Genomic DNA, 16,753 nt, shown 5'->3' on the forward strand with positions numbered 1-16,753 from the left:
ACAATTTTCAGGAAGCAAATCAATTTATGTAATTACTATTAAACTATTACTTTACAGTTTTCCTTCATGTATTTTACTTTCTGCTTGTCTCAATGACAACCTCTTCTTTTTTATCGAAACTATATCCTCTGTGGAAGTGCTAAACTGATAAATTATTCTGTGTAGGATCTTTCCTATTCATTCTGGAGGATACCGGGATTTTTTTCACCTGTTCGAGCGGCTCCGGTGCCCACCCAGCGTCGTACGTATAAAGTGGGTACATGGAGGAAACTCTGGCAGGTAAACAAGGCCAGGGACGTGGTGCTGATTGATCACATCACCTCCACCTTCGGCCGTGATCAAGAAAGTGTGGAGCCCGAACTACACACCCCTAAACGCTTTCATGGCATAGCGAAAAGCACAGGGGAGCACATTACTTTACTGTTTTCATTATTTGGTATCCAGTACGTCATCATTAACAAATCATATTACATACACGCACAGGCACACATATACACAGTTTTTTGGGGGGTAACCATTATAACTTGTTACTTATTAGAAAGCTTATATTGAAAGCGAAGCGAACAAGAAAAATATTACTAATTTCATACCTTTCATTCTTTCAAACAGGCAATAACAAATACTTTCACGAGTCATCATGTAAGTAAACTGCTACATTTTCTTCGTCCTCTTGCATCTGCCCCTCCTCCCTCCCCAAGCCCTCCTACCTCCTCACTAAAGTTATTGCTTGCTCGAAGGCAGCGAGGTCATTGGACTGTTCTGGTACTTGGCACCCTGGATAGAAGCAAAATCTAGCAGAATGAACAAAATGAATCGAAAACAAAGGTTTACTGGGGAAGGGAAAATTTAACCGTATTTGCGTATTGCCTTACAGAAACGGTACACTGAAACAGCAGGGGTACAATAACTCAACCCAGGGATAAGTCTTCCCTGCCATTTGAATGCCATTTCCTTCCCTTAATCCCTTAAAGCAAGAAAGACTGCTTCCTGCAATTTGTCAGGTTCGACACAAAGGGGTCTAGTCATACAGTGACGACCACAGATTAGAAATAGGTCTCGCAGGAACATTTTATGACGGGCAGTTCAGAGAGTATTTGGGACGCAGTGCCGCCTTTGGTTGTCCGCAACCATCTCGCCAACATTTGTTGAACAAGCTTGTTGTATTGTCTCCATTCAAGCTTTGTGCTGGTCTTAGGGCCGCCTGTAAAGATGTTGCTTTCCTGAAGTAAGAAGATCGCGTTTTATTCTAATTTCTGGGCCTTCCCGATGGCGCAGTGGTACCGTCGTTCCCTTGTAATTAAGGGGTCCCGGGTTCGATACCAGGTGGAGGCACATAGTGGTTCGGATCCCACTTGAAACTGTAGGTCCAGTCCCGATTAACCTTACTGTGCACAAAGTGGACTTAAAACAACTCAATCAATCAATCAATCTTATTTCTGGCTGTGAATTTAGGCAGGGACGTAATTATAACAATAATAGGACGTTATAAAAACATTAATAATAATAATAATAATAATGACGCTTTTAACATTGAAATTATTGTCAAATTTAAATTCTAGCACATTTAGTAGTATTCCAGCGCAAACAGCACTTTAAATTATGCGAGTGATTTGTAACTCTCCTCTAGACACTAACGTGTGCAGGGTTTTTTTCAGAGGGAAGGGGGAGAGACAGTATAACATATTTCAAAATTAACCACTTTTAAGCTTCCTTTTGAAAGTTGCTCAAAGACAGAAATTTCGGGAGAGTTATAGCCGCATCAGCTCCCCCATGTGTACAGTGGTGGAAAAAAGTTCTTCCCCATAAGACTTTATTGGCAGTAAATAATGCCGGAAGGGTAGGCAACACACATTGCACCATTAGGTGATCGGGTGATTCTGTCTGTCTCAAGAGCAACTCGTCTTTCGTGCAAAAGCCAACAGGCACAGGAAATGTAGGAAAGTCACGTGACTTGTCAGGTGGAATGTTGTTCGTCAGAAAATCGCCTTTTCTCAAGCCAGGTCGCAGAACCGACAAGAGCTACACGTTATATCTCCGAAAATGATTCGCCTAAAAACGTTGAACGAAACGCTAAAACAATTCTTGCCTTAATTACTGTATGTGCCGCAGTAGCACAGTGGTTAGGGCGTTTTATTACCATGCGAGAGATCTGGGTTCGATCCCCGACGGGGGATAATCGGGATTTTGTCCACCTGTTCAAGCTGCTTTGGTGCCCACCCAGCGTCGTATAAAGTGGGTACCTGGAGGAAACTCTGGGGAAGGGGGGGTAAGGCGGCCAGGGGCGTGGTGCTGATCACATCATTCCCACCTTCGGCCTGATGAAGAAAGCGTGGGGCCCTAACTCTACTAACTCCACACCCCCTATACATCTTCAAGGCTTGGTGCAAAGCTAGGACTTTGCTTTTTAATTTACTATACATCCCAATTTTGTCGTAACAAAACTTCCCAATCTCTACGTGGGCTTTCTTCCAAGTTCCGTAGGGATGTGAATAGGCTCCAATATTTCTTGACACAATTCATACATGTTATATTTCCTTATAAGAACAACAGCCGATATATTTTGTGTGCGTGTGTGTAGGGGAAGGGGGTATAATCCAATCATGTGAAGTGATCCTTTTCCCACTACCCACTCCATTCTCAGAAATAAATCGGAATTCCACACACTGAAAATGAAGCACTTTCTACGTCTTAGCATGCAAATATCTACATAGTAGCAAAGTAATGTGTGGAAAGAGAAAAATTAACGATTTGTAACGGCACTCTGGAATTTTTTTAGTTTATTTTTTTTTTCAATTTGAACTGACATTCATAACATTCATTAACAATCCCAATATTGACAAAAGAATGTCTTAGTCGTTCTGCTACTTTCAATTCTTCACCGTCACCGTCACCGTCACCGTAATTCTCTCTCTCTCTCTCTCTCTCTCTCTCTCTCTCTCTCTCTCTCTCTCTCTCTCTCTCTCTCATCCTTCCCGATGGCGCTGTAGTAGAGGAGTCGCCTTGTAATCAAGGAGTCCCCGGTTCGATACCCGGTGGAGACACAGTGGTTAGGATCCCAATTTAAACTATAGACGCAGTCTCGATTAGCCTTTGTGTGCATAAAGTGGACTTAAAATACCAAATGAAAATAAAAATTAAAATCACCGTAACTCTCTACAAAGCCAGAGGATCCATTTTTGAAACCTGTTGAGGTTTAGATGTAGCATTGCATTTGTATCATTACTAGGGACACTGAAATTTCGCGAACGCTTTAAACGCGAAATTATTTTCAAGTTTGTATAATTTTGTTTCAAGAGAAGTGGATAGGAGTTATGACCATGTTCGGCTCCAATTTATTCACGAAGTTCTGCGAAATACAAATCAAAATGCGAAATGAAACGAAAAGTGTCGAAGTTCACGAAATAACACCGAAATTCAGTTGTCAAAACAAAAAAAACACATTAATTTATCTTCTTTCATAACATTGGACTGTTATTTTGCTCGTGAAAGTTCAACATTTCATTACAGGTGACAATGACTGCGTAAAGTAGTTTTACATCATCAGAAGCGCAATGCCGCACAGTGCAAACGGTGTCAGTGATAAGTATTTAGCCGCTTTCTTCTCCGTTCGTTCATTTCTCCATTCCTGCAACTCAGGCTATCTCGCTCCAACGTAATGCGTAAATACGTTGATGTCATGCAGAAAATATGGAAATTAGTTTTCTGCTGTTAATGTTATGTTTTTGTAGCTAAAACGCAAATGTTTTAGTAGGACTATTTTTTTTCAGCCAAAGTTTGCGGTCCAAAAAGTTCCAATCAGAGGCCTACAGAAGATCGTGTGTAGTCTGTGTCTCCATTACGTGCCACACAAAAATACGAGTTTCAAGGATTTTCGTGTCCGTGCTTCTTGAGGGCTTGCTCATAGTTTCTTTGGCGAATTACAATGCCCAAAGTTATTTCAGTATTTGAACGTGCTCGAGAGTTCAAGGCAACAAGGCTTGTACAAAATTAAATGACTGGCTCCGCGAAGATCCAGTAAAGAATTTTTTTTTGAAAATGTTAGTTTTATTCAGTATTCAAGAAATATTGTCAATGAAGACTTGCACGACATTTGCAAGAATGTGCCTATTCTAAAAACATGTTCACAATTAATTTTTTTGAGAGGGTACAAAGTTTTTCAGGATATGGTAAAGAGGGATGTGAAGGAGTCAGGTGTAACTTTGAATTTAATTAATATGCAGCTAGCACTTAAAGAAGGTAGGTGCAGACTACTTAACTTTGAATTTTATTTTCCGCTTTTCCAACGAAATGATCTTTTTTCACCACTTTTATATACCGAAATTGTAACTTTTTAAATGCGAAATTCATTAATATTATTTACCATAAATCATTGTCCCTAATCATTACCCAACATCTTCATCGTCGCGATTATCGCAAGAGGTAAAAAATGCGACACAAAATAACCCAAACAGAAGCTGGAAATCAATCTGAATATTGGTTACATTGGATACGTGGTAGAATTGTTTTAAATATCACATCCTGTGATATAATAGGGTTTTTGATAAGAGACCATTTGTATAATACATACCATTGTGGCGAACAATAAGTAGTTTCACGTTCACTACGCTCTTCGGTTGTTTAGAAATCGTAAGGAAGAAGTTCAGTGTAGATCACAAAAGAGATTTACATATTGTTATGATATCTTTTAAACACCACGAAATCTAATTCCAATAGAATACGATACTACTCCTTACGTTCCTGTAAATGTTCACCATTAGTCTGGCGAAAAAAGGTAACGAAGATTTCCGTGTTTCCTTGAGGAAAGATAAGGCGCCTGCTTGTAGCAAGCAAGCAAGCACTAACTACTTCGATCAGTGACCTTCACTGCCAGAGTGACTCACAGCTGGCCTGCGCTCGTTCCAGTGTGCGTATAAAACAGGTATTTAATTTCGTTCCTTACAATCCACAGTTATATCAAGCTAACATTCTAATATTTTCGTAAAATATGTAGTAAACAAGTTTTATACATTATGGTCTTCCAGAGTGTTGTTGCCTGCTATTTACACGCGGGAGATGGGAGTGTTGTAAACATTTCTGAACCCAAAGGTCGAGCACGAAGGAAAAGTCGTGTAAGCATTGGAGGTAATAACAAGGTAATAGAAGTTGAAGGAAATGTTGGAATAAATTATATCAGAAATTGAGTAAAAACAGTTTCCATCACACATAGGGCTATCAGATCACTCTTCAGCGGAAAGTAGGACAAATTGTCTCAAAATGTTGGACACGATCGTATTTGCAGTAACTATAATAGGTTACTAGGACATCTTAGCATATAACGAGAATATGACACATCTTCAGCTGAAAAATTAATGTTGAAGTGAAGGGTTGAGTTCAAAATTCCTCAACTGCTAACTAATAGCACGGCTGTATGTGATTTCAACTTGTGTATGTAAGACAGAACGTTTTTCGTCGACATGGGGCCAGGAAGTGAAAACAATCCATGAATTCGGGAAGGAGAAAATTCACAATTTCGTAAATAAAGTCTGGAAGTTCTTGTTTATTAATATGTAAAAAACTACTATACACTGGGAAAAAACAGAATTGTGTGCCTTATTTCTCCAATAAGGAGAATAATTACTTGTTACTTCGAACAAATTACCGACAGTTATATCGATAAAACTTCACAAAGTAAGCACTGTTATACATATATCCGGACTTTTCCGGATCTAGAAAATCGTGAAGTAATTTGTGAGCTGGGATTGTAATTGCTTTTCCGAATATCCAGTAGCAACCATGCACACTCTTTGATTTAAGCATACTTCTCCAAGGAACCACGTTATCTCAGACTCCCCTCAGATTTTCTGTTTCTCCATCTAATTTGACGTTACGTGATGCCCAAAATACGCATAAGATTTCTTTCAAATTCCTTCCGGAGGCCAGACATAACTATGAAATGTAGGACACGTCCGGAAATAAGAATGATTCTTATAAGTCTTTTTATTTTCTTATTTAGCGTCGTTTTTCTTTCACCTCTTGCTAATCGCGACAACGAGGATGAGTGATATGATGAAATTGATGAAGGGGCACTCACAAAGAACACCCATACGCAGGACGGGATTCGAACCCAGGACATCAGACATCGTAGCGCACTGTGCTAACCACTCTGTCACGGACGGAATTCTTATAGCCCTAATCGTTCCTCAAGCATTTGTCCTATCTTTAACTATACACGAAACATAAAGAACAATCTAAATAAACAGGTGCCAGTTCACACTCTAACCGTAAAAAACATATGCATGTGAAAATGCAAAATAATATTTATTTTTAGGTAGTTGTGATTTATTATTGTATATTAAAGAAATATATTAGTGATAAAATGACGGAAGTAGAGGAACATCTCCAATGAAACACTCATGCCTTATGGATATTTGTATTTCTTGCCAAACAAGGTTCCGAGTTCGAGTTCCGACCAAAATGGGTTCATTGTGTATGTTCATTCATGTCTTTAATGTAATCATAAATCGTCGTCATGAATAATTTAACTTCAGAGGAAGAAAACTGAGGTAATTACTAATAAAAACAATAACAAAACAAATTTGATCTTAAAGCCCTGGCTTTGAGCTACATATTCCATCACGGGGATCATAGGCGTGCGCCCAGGGGGCCGGGGGTGGGCAGATGCCCCCCTAATCATGGACGTCTGCAGATTTTTTCCACGAAGAGACAAGGTATTTTTCCATGGGGCATATTACCCCGATAATAGTGTTGCATTATCGCATTCCTGCATCCTCAATATAATAATTAATGTAAATTATTATGACTGAAATCAAATTATACATGGGAGAACGTACCTTTTGGTTGACATTCGTTTTCTAAGGGGAAGATGTGGCAATCCTTGCCCCCCTTCCAGACATCTATGCCCCTATATTATTATATTTTCACCTAGAAATTTAGGATAGATGAATCCTATCGCCGTTATTAAACTATATTATACTATTAAAGAAAATTAAGTATTTTCAAGCCGATGAAAGTTCAAAGCAACTACGGGGGAAGGGGTGCAGTGGCGAAACCCCCCCCCCACCCCCACAACCTTGAACGGAAATCAATTTTAGGGGGGCAAACATGGAAGTAAAGGAAAGGAAGAGTAGCAGAATGTAAGAGTAGCAGGACAAAAGGATACTCAAGATGGATTTTGTTTTCACGTCTTTCTTGCATTATTTCTTCCAGACTGCCAAGAGCACTTGCGCGGGGGGGGGGGGGGGGGGAGGGACAGAGCTGCAATTGCCCCCTTGATTTCAAATTTTATACAAATATAAATACCTTTTGTAAAATGTTCTTGCACGCTTCGCTCGCAATGTCTGCTTTTCTTGCAGTCTAGTCAAGTTAAGAGCCGTAGCTAGGGATCGACGGGAGTTAACCCTGGACGCCAAACGATCTAAATAAAAAAAAATTGTAAAAGAGAATAATATGGCGCTCCATGAATTTTTTTCCCCATATTAAATCGACATTGTTTTCATTTTGCAAAAAAATGGATCTGAAAATTTATTGGTCGCTTCGCTCGCAATTTGTTTTCTGTAATGCATTTTAAATTACCGAGGAGAGAAGTACTGCTTCTAAAAGGTTTTCTCTTAAGTGCATGAACAATTGTTTGGAGGAAAAGGAACGCGCAGATTTGAGAGACAATGTATATGATTTTTACTGTTGGTATATATGTATATATATATGTGTGTGTGTGTGTGTTGTATATATATATGTATGTATGTATTTAATATTTATATGTGTGTGTGGGGCGGGGGGAGGGGTGTATATATAAACACACCCATCAATGCAATAAAATTTAAACAAGTGAGATGAAATTACGTTATTCTTTTCCGGCCTGAAATATCATCAAGGCTATCCCCCCCTAATCAGAGGGTCTGAGCACGCCTATGACGGGGACTGACACTTTACGTAGGTGTAGACACGCTTCGTACAATTTGATGATATCGCGATTACGTAATGGATGTGCAGCCACTTAACTGAAGCCCCCAAAATTCACATTTTATTACACTTTGTGGATTGTGCATTAATCAACATCAGGTTAATCGCGGCAGGCAAAGTGGAGGGAAAATGACAATGAAGCACAACGAGGGGGCCCTTGGTTCCCGATTAATGAAACTTTGTCTACTTGCAACTGAGTCGCTGCGTGAAATCGCTGAAAATGTAATTTATTAATTTCTTAATTTTGCTTATTTTATATTGCTTTTCTAGCACTTGGCGTCAACAAAGGCGATGAGGATGATTAATGAAGTTATGAAATGGATGATAGGACATGATGATCCATGTCTTACACAAAATTCTAAGTTGGGACTAATGAATATCGATTCGTCTTATCATTTGTCAAGTAGTTGTTTTTAACTCCAATCTTTTTCAAGGACTTCTGGGTTGACAGCATGTGTGTTGCGCGATGATGATTCGACAAAACCACCATTTCAGTTAACTTTCTTGAAAATGACTCTAATATCAGTAAAGAGAACATTTTCTTACGAATAGCTGTTGTTAAGAAACCAATTCCTGAAACTCACGGCACCCAGCTGTTGTTTGTTATGGCTGGGCTTGGGGGTATGACTCACGCTGCTGTCAATACTCAATCATTCCCGAGAATCCAGGTCCGCCAGGCAAACCCAAGCGACAATTTTGTTATTTGGGTTGCATAGACAACAGGCTTTAAGATGTTACGATATCGTAGGTCTCGTGGCCCAAGAACTATTTTCCATGACTGTACACCAGTGCCTCGAGATGTAGTAGGAAACATAGATGCGTGCCACTTTTTTTGCGGCAATTTCGAAAATTGTGCACCTCTTAACTTGCACCCTACATTCTCCCAAAACAACGTTGATAGTTTGTGCAAGTATCATGCACAAAGACACTGAAGTAGGTGTTTTCACACTTGTTTATTTCTGTCTTGAGTTCGTGTTATCAGTAGGGAGTGGGTTTATAATAGCCACAAAGCATGCTAAATAGACAGGTAAATTGGCGCCAAAAATGACAAAATTTGACAACTTCAAAAAGCACAAAAAATAGGTAGTAAATATCAACTTGTTATTACCTTTCTTTTTCAGTTTCACACCTATTTTTTTTATTCTACGTATATTATATTTTTTTTAAATGTTGTGCCGCTTTTCTGTTACTTTTAGTTAATCGCAATGTTGACGATCATGAATGGCAATTAATGAAGGAAAACTCACAAATCGCCATCACAATTATGATATGTAATATATTCGCGACTCAAATGTTCTGTTTCTTGTTGTTGTTGTTTTTTTAACATTCTTAAGAATAAATTCATGTTTTTGCTTTATATTGCATATTTATTATAACGTCACGTTCACCACGGCGGACCTCCTCGGTGTGGTTTACCACGTTGCCTTATAACCAAAGAGTGCCAGGTTCAAGTCCCGATGGAGACGCATTGCACAATGGGTCGGAGTCAAATTTAAATTATAAATCCAGTTCCAATTAATCTATTTGAGCATAAAATGGACTTTAAACTATTTTTGATTATGACGACAATGGGATCAGTTATTGTAATAGTGAAAGAAAATAATATCTCCTTCAGGATTCAAACCTCGGACTCAGTTTTACAGAAATTGTAATCTCTAGACCAGTGGTTCCCAAAGTGTGCCCTGGGGCGCCCTGGTAGGCGTACGGGGCCGCTGCAAGATGTTCCAATATTTTCACTGAAATTCAGTCATTGATATGATTGTTCCAAATACATGTTCTTATTTATTCCATGTTTCGGAATTTGAAATATATGTTTATTTTTTAACTTAAGGAAAGCAACCTATGCACACTAACAGAGCGTTACAAGTGTTAGATAGGGCCTCCCCGGAGGCGTAGTGTTAGAGTCACCACCTTGTAATAAAGGGGTCACGGGTTCGTTACCCGGTGCAGGCACATAGTGGTTCGGATCCCACTTTAAACTGTAGGTCCAGTTCCGATTAGCCTTATTGTGCATGAAATGGACTTAAAACATCAATTCAATCAATCAATCAATCAAAGCAAGTATTAGATAGGCCTACATTCTGATTTGGACGCCGTGAAAAAATCTTGAAACACTAATGGCGCGGCGAAACGAAAAAGTTTGGAAATTCCTGCTCTACACCATAAAGATTAGCTTTGTTCCTTCGTTCGTCAGTGCTATATATATTTTTTAAAACAATGCAAATATAGGTAAAGATTATTTCTCCGTTGTGTGAGGTATCAGTAGACCGTTAACATCTGCTAGCAATGCCAACAATGCATTAGTGTACATTGTTATTAGCTAGGCTTCCACTCACCCCGACATCCATTCTAAACAATGGCACTACTTATTTAATTTATTCCAGTGTTCGTGGCGGAGTGGTAAGCGTAAAGGGCTACGGAATCAGAGATCCCATGTTCAAACCTCCACCAGCCATTGGTGACTCATCCTGTTTGTCTATGCTCCCATCACCTTTCCATCCGTCCATCATTCATCCATTCACATCGACTTGTAAAAATTAACCTAATAGGTAGGAAAAAAGGTAAAATAGCCAAAATGAAAACCTATTGAATTCTAGCCGCCTCAGTGGCTGAGCACGTTAGCTACCGAATTACGATTTTGTCCCAAATTGATCTAAGTTCGAGTCCGTGAGTTTTTGTATTAAGTCCTCTTCATGCACAGATAGGCCAATCGGGACTGGACGTACAGTTTAAAGTTGGATCCAAACCACTATGTGCGTCCACTAGATATCGAACCAAGGCCAGGACCTCTTAATTATATGGTGACGACATTACCGCTACGCGATGTCCTCGCCTGGAGAGGCAGGCGCTTTTTTTGTTACTGTCCATGCGTTACTTTCTTGTATCACCGTTGCATATCTTTGACATTAGCTAGAAGTGTCAGTAAAGTAATGTAAAATCAGGAAATGAAAATCAAAGTACATCCAGTGTTCAAATTGAAATTTTTAATTTAACTCCTGACCAGGTAAAGAATTTTCCTCTTAAATATTCTCGATCATATTTTGCTATTGCTAAGAATTTGACGTAATCATTTCTTTCAACTTCAAGTAAATATTACATTAATATCAGCATATAAATTGTCAGTTTCTGTACTGAATTTTACATTAAAATTAATACTGTTGTTGCTTTGCAAATTACAATATGTATTTGATGAGAAAATATTTCCTGATTAATTTGCCTTCCTCTAAGAAAAATAATTCTGATATGAAATAAAAGTTCACTGAGACGACATCTGTGATTACTGAACTCTTGTACATTAATTGGAAAATTTGTGTTATTTACTTTGAACCATCAGTCCGTATGTTTTAGGTACAAATCTCAAAATTTGAAAAGGGAAGCTGATATGACTTTTCTCCTCAGCATTTTTTCAATTTGAACACTCGATATACAGACATATACATATTTCATTATTTAAGTTAAACTACGAACACACACACACACACATATAATTGTTTTACAAAACTGATTGGTACTCACTTTGTAATTCGCCCACAGTTCCATGCATTTTAGATGATAGGACGTTCCTCGTTTTCCTTAATTTTTTCACATGGTTTCTTCCAGTTGCGAATCCCTATTTTCCTGAAACTTGATTCTGCATATCCTGAATCTGTGCCAAATTTACGGCATGGAAAACAAAAGCATGCGTCAAGTTCCACACTATATTCTAGCCACGGCGCAGATGCAAACCAGTATTTTTTAAATAATCGCTTTCGCTTTCCGAACGTAGTATTTGGATAGTTTTGCAAAAGTGGTTGCCTAGGATTATCTACCCCAAGATCAGTAATTGTTTTCACATTAGTACATTCACTTGTTTTGTCTAACTTTGGAACGTCAGAACTTGGACCAACACCCTCTTCATTGCCGTCATCTTCCACATGTTTTGAGATAGTTTTAAAATATCCGGTTTTGATAAATTTATCCATTCAAGATGGAAATGCACAACAACGCTAGAACTCTTCCCACGCACGAACAAATACACAGTGACCGTAGGAACCCGATAGCAGACCTTCCTCGCAAGCAAGAACACAAAGCTAATCTGTACCTCTGAAGCTGAAGCATACAGCAATTTTAAATCTCAGAACAATGTCAGTACTGGAGAACTCTCTCCATAGCCTATGTCGCTCGACCACCTACTGTTGACCGCTCGGCCACGGCGGAGTCTTTGATTCCATCTGTATTGGAAGGGTCATTTGCAACAAAAGGGTCGGATCTCTGGTTTCCAGGAACTTAGGGCAAGGGTAATAACCTCTAAGCAGGCAGATTTTATGACCTTAGTTATAATCTGGTAAGCAAGGAAAGGGTGGAATTTTGCTGTCCTACATTTGCTTCCGAAGATTTTCTTCGGAACAGTGTTTCCAACTCTGCTACAAATTTACCAGAAAATAATATGTAGTATTAATTTACGATAATTTTTAATCGATCAAAATTTTGTTTGCGGGGGCCAGAGTTACAACTGCCGGGGCCAAAGCCCCCCCAGCCCCCCCTAACGACGTCCCTGGGCTAAAGGATTACAAATCAATACAAATAAGAAGAATAATTAAATATATCATTTATGTACTGTATATATAATGAGAAAAGGTTTATCTGTAAATTATTGAACATAGGTATCTGATGTTTGTTGCTTTTGTGTTTGGTACATACATACAATGAAAAATATAATAATAATAATGAAGTGAAATAAAATAATAAAATTATAAGATATTTGCACAAAGTTGCTAAATATTACAGTGAGTATTTTTATGATTGAAAAGTTGCTCGTGATTAAGTATTTGTATTTTAAGTATTTTAACTTTTTCTGCTGCCTTGCCAGGTTACTTGGGAAGGTTACTCGACATAGTAACCAACAGACGAGAAACCAACAAATTTTCATTTTAAACCTGTCCGTTTTTCCCGAGTTATTTACTAGTTTTCATATGAAAATTTTATTTTCTCGAAATTTCGAGATCCGCTGTAGCCTCATTAGCTACCCTGCGTACGCCACTGATTGGGGGGAGTAAAAGTTTGTATTTGGGGGGAGGCGTAGAGGCAAATTTGGAGCCAAAACGACCAAAATTTGTTTGGTTGATTTGGTATTTTAAGTCCACCTTATGCACAATAAGGCTAATCGGGACTGGACCTACAGTTTAATGTGGGATCCGAACCACCTCCACCGGTGTCCCTCCACCCGGTATCGAACCCGGGAACCCCTGATTACAAGGAGGCAACGACGCTACAACTGCGCCATCTGGGAGGCCCTACCATAATTTGGGACTTTGTGAAAAAATGTAGGTGATGTTTAGGAAATTTGGGGGTGAGAGAGTGTGTGGATAGAAATATCCAAGCATTGTATTTGACGTTTACGTATTAAAAAAACAAGAAAACAGCTATCATCGTTAAGAGTCGAGAATGCAAAAACAAACATTTTCTTGTTTGAAATTAATCAAGACGTATTTGAGAAAATAATCCCGGCCTGATCCTGACTTCGAGAAATGATTTCCCGACTTTCGGGATCCTGAACAAATCAAATCTGTGCTTTATGCACAGATAAGCTAATCGAGGCTGGGCCTACAGATTAAAGTGGGATCCGAACCACTGTGCGATGTGCCTCCACTGGGTATTGAGCCCGGAACCCCTTGAATACAAGGCGGCGACGTTACAATAACGCCATCAGCGAGGCCCAAATGATCGCTTTTAAAAATAGTTAATTTTTAAAGTTTTCTTCTCTACAAATGTTTGAAACTTGATGGAAATGCAGTGGTTTTATTATTCCAGAAATGCAAATATAATCACTTGAGGGCGAAATTGTGTGTAGAGTTCGAGATTTCCATGTTGTCAAGAAATTTCGAACATTCCATTACTTGGTGGGGAAGTGCAAAACAAGATAGGCTAATCGGGACTGGGCCTACAGTTTAAAGTGTGATCCGAAACACGCTGCAATTTGCCTCAAACGAAGAACAAACCTAGGACCTCACGATGACAAGGCAGCATCAAACCATGAAGGTTCCACGTACGGGGCAATAATAATATGAACAATTTCGTACAATAATAATTAGAGCTGAGCTCATACCGATGCCGATGTATCGGCCGATACCATTGGTATCGGTATCGGAAAGTATCGGTTTGAGTTCATCTACCGATACCAGCCGATACTTTTCCGGCAGATTGGTCTTTCACGGGGTCCGCAAAAATACCGCTCGACATTTCCAGTCTAATTATCCTGGAAATTATGCAAAATTCAAACTTTATTTTCATTTTGCATCTATTTTGCACGAAAAATTGCATTTTGTGATTACATGACTTCTATTTTAATATTCTGATGTAATTATTGAACACCTGAAGCAAATTTCTTGGTAAATGGATGCATATACTGTAATTGGAGAAGAATATTTACACTCCGATATTGATCAATATTTTGAACAAATTTTTATTATTGCAATTTTCAAGCACCGATATCGGTGGGAGTCGATAAGAGTATCAGCATCGGTTCAAAGTGGTATGGGATCAGTCCTAACAATAATGCATAGCTTTAGACCTATTCGCACGTATTCTATACTGTCGACAATGAGGATAGAAATAAGCAGCGGCGGCTCAAGGGGTAGAGCCGCCGTGCCATGGCACTACCCTCAGAAGAAACGCATACGTCGCCAAGTCAAGTTAAATTAATACATTGATAGTTTACAGACAAGGAGATTCGAATCTTGCAATCGGTCAAGCTGACGTGACGACCGCCCCAACCTCCTCACTGCATCGCCAGCTGTTTCGTTCGTACCCTCGCGAGGCAACAGTCCGTGCCGCCGAAGAGCTGGCCTAACCCATGGACCTAACCAAGTTGACACACGTGTAGAGGGTTGAAGAAGTCTCAGCGAGGAAATTTTCCACCATGAGCCGAGAACAAAGTGGCAGGGGGCGGGGTTAGCCTATAAGAAACCGTGCCCGTCTTCGCCTGGACTGGCGAGGGAACTTTCGCAGTGTTGACACGTCACAGTTGCCACCTTCAGAAAAAAGTCGCTAAATACGACTGGTTTGTAAGACCCGTTGGGGAAGTAATTTCTGCCTACTTTTAGAGAAACGAACCTAATATTTTTCCAAAGTTAAAGGAACATTTTTGATAATAGATAGATGCACCAAGAGTAAAAAATCCTATGAAAATGCGAGTTTCCTTTGGCATTTCGACAATTCCTTTTCATAACAAAGATATTTTCGACATCAAGTTAGAATACGTGTGCATGGGAGAGGAGAAGGTGATAGCAGTTGTTTTTCATTTCCTCTTGTAATCGTTATATTTTTAGGGAAGTGTCCTGTAGTGTAGGGCCACTGGAAATACGTGAGTGGCTTGAATGAGAAATTAAATTCAGAATATTCGGGTGGTTAAAAATTAAATGAACAATGTTTGAACGCTGTACATGCATTGTAATCGTTATGAAATGACAGTGGCGGCGATTGAGTTCCAAATCCAGGGGGGGCAAGGTATTAAAACCAAGGGGGGTGGTGAGAGTTTGCTTTCCCTTGGTAGATAAGGCTTAGCACAGTTCGGAGGCAAAAGCTGCAAAAAGTGAGAAGGCAACTGCCCCCCATGCCCCCCTTAATCGCCGCCACTGTAATTATTATTAACTTGTGAATCTTGCAATAATCTTAGAATTTGCAGAAATTATAAACTTCGTGCACTATTGTAATCCAATACAGCAAGATGAAATAAAATAAATTAACCACCAATCAATTCCTTTCTAAAACCAGTGTTTTTCTTCCTGATTTTCCCCATTTCATTTTCCTACTTCGCTTCACTGCGTTCATTTTCCTCTTGCAAGAGGAGTAAAACAACCGAAGAACAAATGCAGGCAATGAGTGACGTCATTCTTTCCTTTCAGCCAAGTTCGGTGACCATGCTCCACTTACCAGGTGTGACGGTTAATTCTTAATTGATCCGAAAGAAAACAAATGTATCTGGGGAGAAAGGTAACAAATGCTTTATTCAAAGTATGCGCCATTGATAGCTATGCATTTTGCCCATCTGTCCGTCAAATTGTGGATGCCCTACCAGCAAAATCGTTCACGTTTTGAGGTGATCCAGCCAGCAAGCCATTGTTCGACATCTTCGTAATTGTTGAAGTGTTGCTGGGAAAGTGAGCGAGACATCGATGAAAACAAGTGGTAGTCCGAAGGGTCTAAGGCCGCGTCCGAATCGGCAGCAGATGTCACCTAGCTAGAGCACCGTTCCATCCGGGGACTCAGCCAACCTCCGTTGTCCGAATTCAATGCAGACGTGGAGTCGGAGGGGAGAGCAGAGAGGCGCGACAGATGCACGCTTGAACTCGCTGTGACTCTGCGCTTGGCAGCCATATTCTAACTTTCACTTTGTACAGACAGCATTTACTGATTACACGATGTAAAACTCAGTTATACTTTAACATTTTATCAATAATACTGAATGTAGAAAAATTGTAAATGATGAAATAGCATGTTACATTTTTAATATGAGTAGTAAATAGGTGGAAATCATTGTGATGTTTGTTTGGCGTCTGCCTTCTGCTTCCGTGCGGTGCGCCTGCGCCCCAGAGCGCGGTGGGTGAAGTTCGGGCTGACACCTGGCGGGAAAAGTGACAACCGTACTACAAGGGGACATGTAGATTCGGACGACTTGGACGTGACTTCGACGGCACGCGAGAGCAACGGGAGAGAACGGGACGGAGCCCTTGCAAATCCGGACACGGCCTAAGTCTGGTGAGTATGGCGGGTGGAGCAAGAATTCCCATCCAAGTGCAGAAATGGTGACTCTGAC

At 39.7% G+C, this 16,753-nt stretch overlaps 1 protein-coding gene across 1 annotated transcript in view; it reads right to left on the reverse strand.

Moving 5' to 3' along the window:
* PRL-1 (protein-tyrosine phosphatase 4A family member PRL-1) overlaps window positions 1–16,753 on the reverse strand; it is a 115,758-nt gene that overhangs the window by 54,560 nt on the left and 44,445 nt on the right. The gene's annotated exons all lie outside the window — the stretch shown is intronic.

This window comes from Lepisma saccharinum, chromosome 29 (assembly GCF_977018435.1).
Source record: "Lepisma saccharinum chromosome 29, izLepSacc3.1, whole genome shotgun sequence".
Classification (NCBI taxonomy): domain Eukaryota; kingdom Metazoa; phylum Arthropoda; class Insecta; order Zygentoma; family Lepismatidae; genus Lepisma; species Lepisma saccharinum.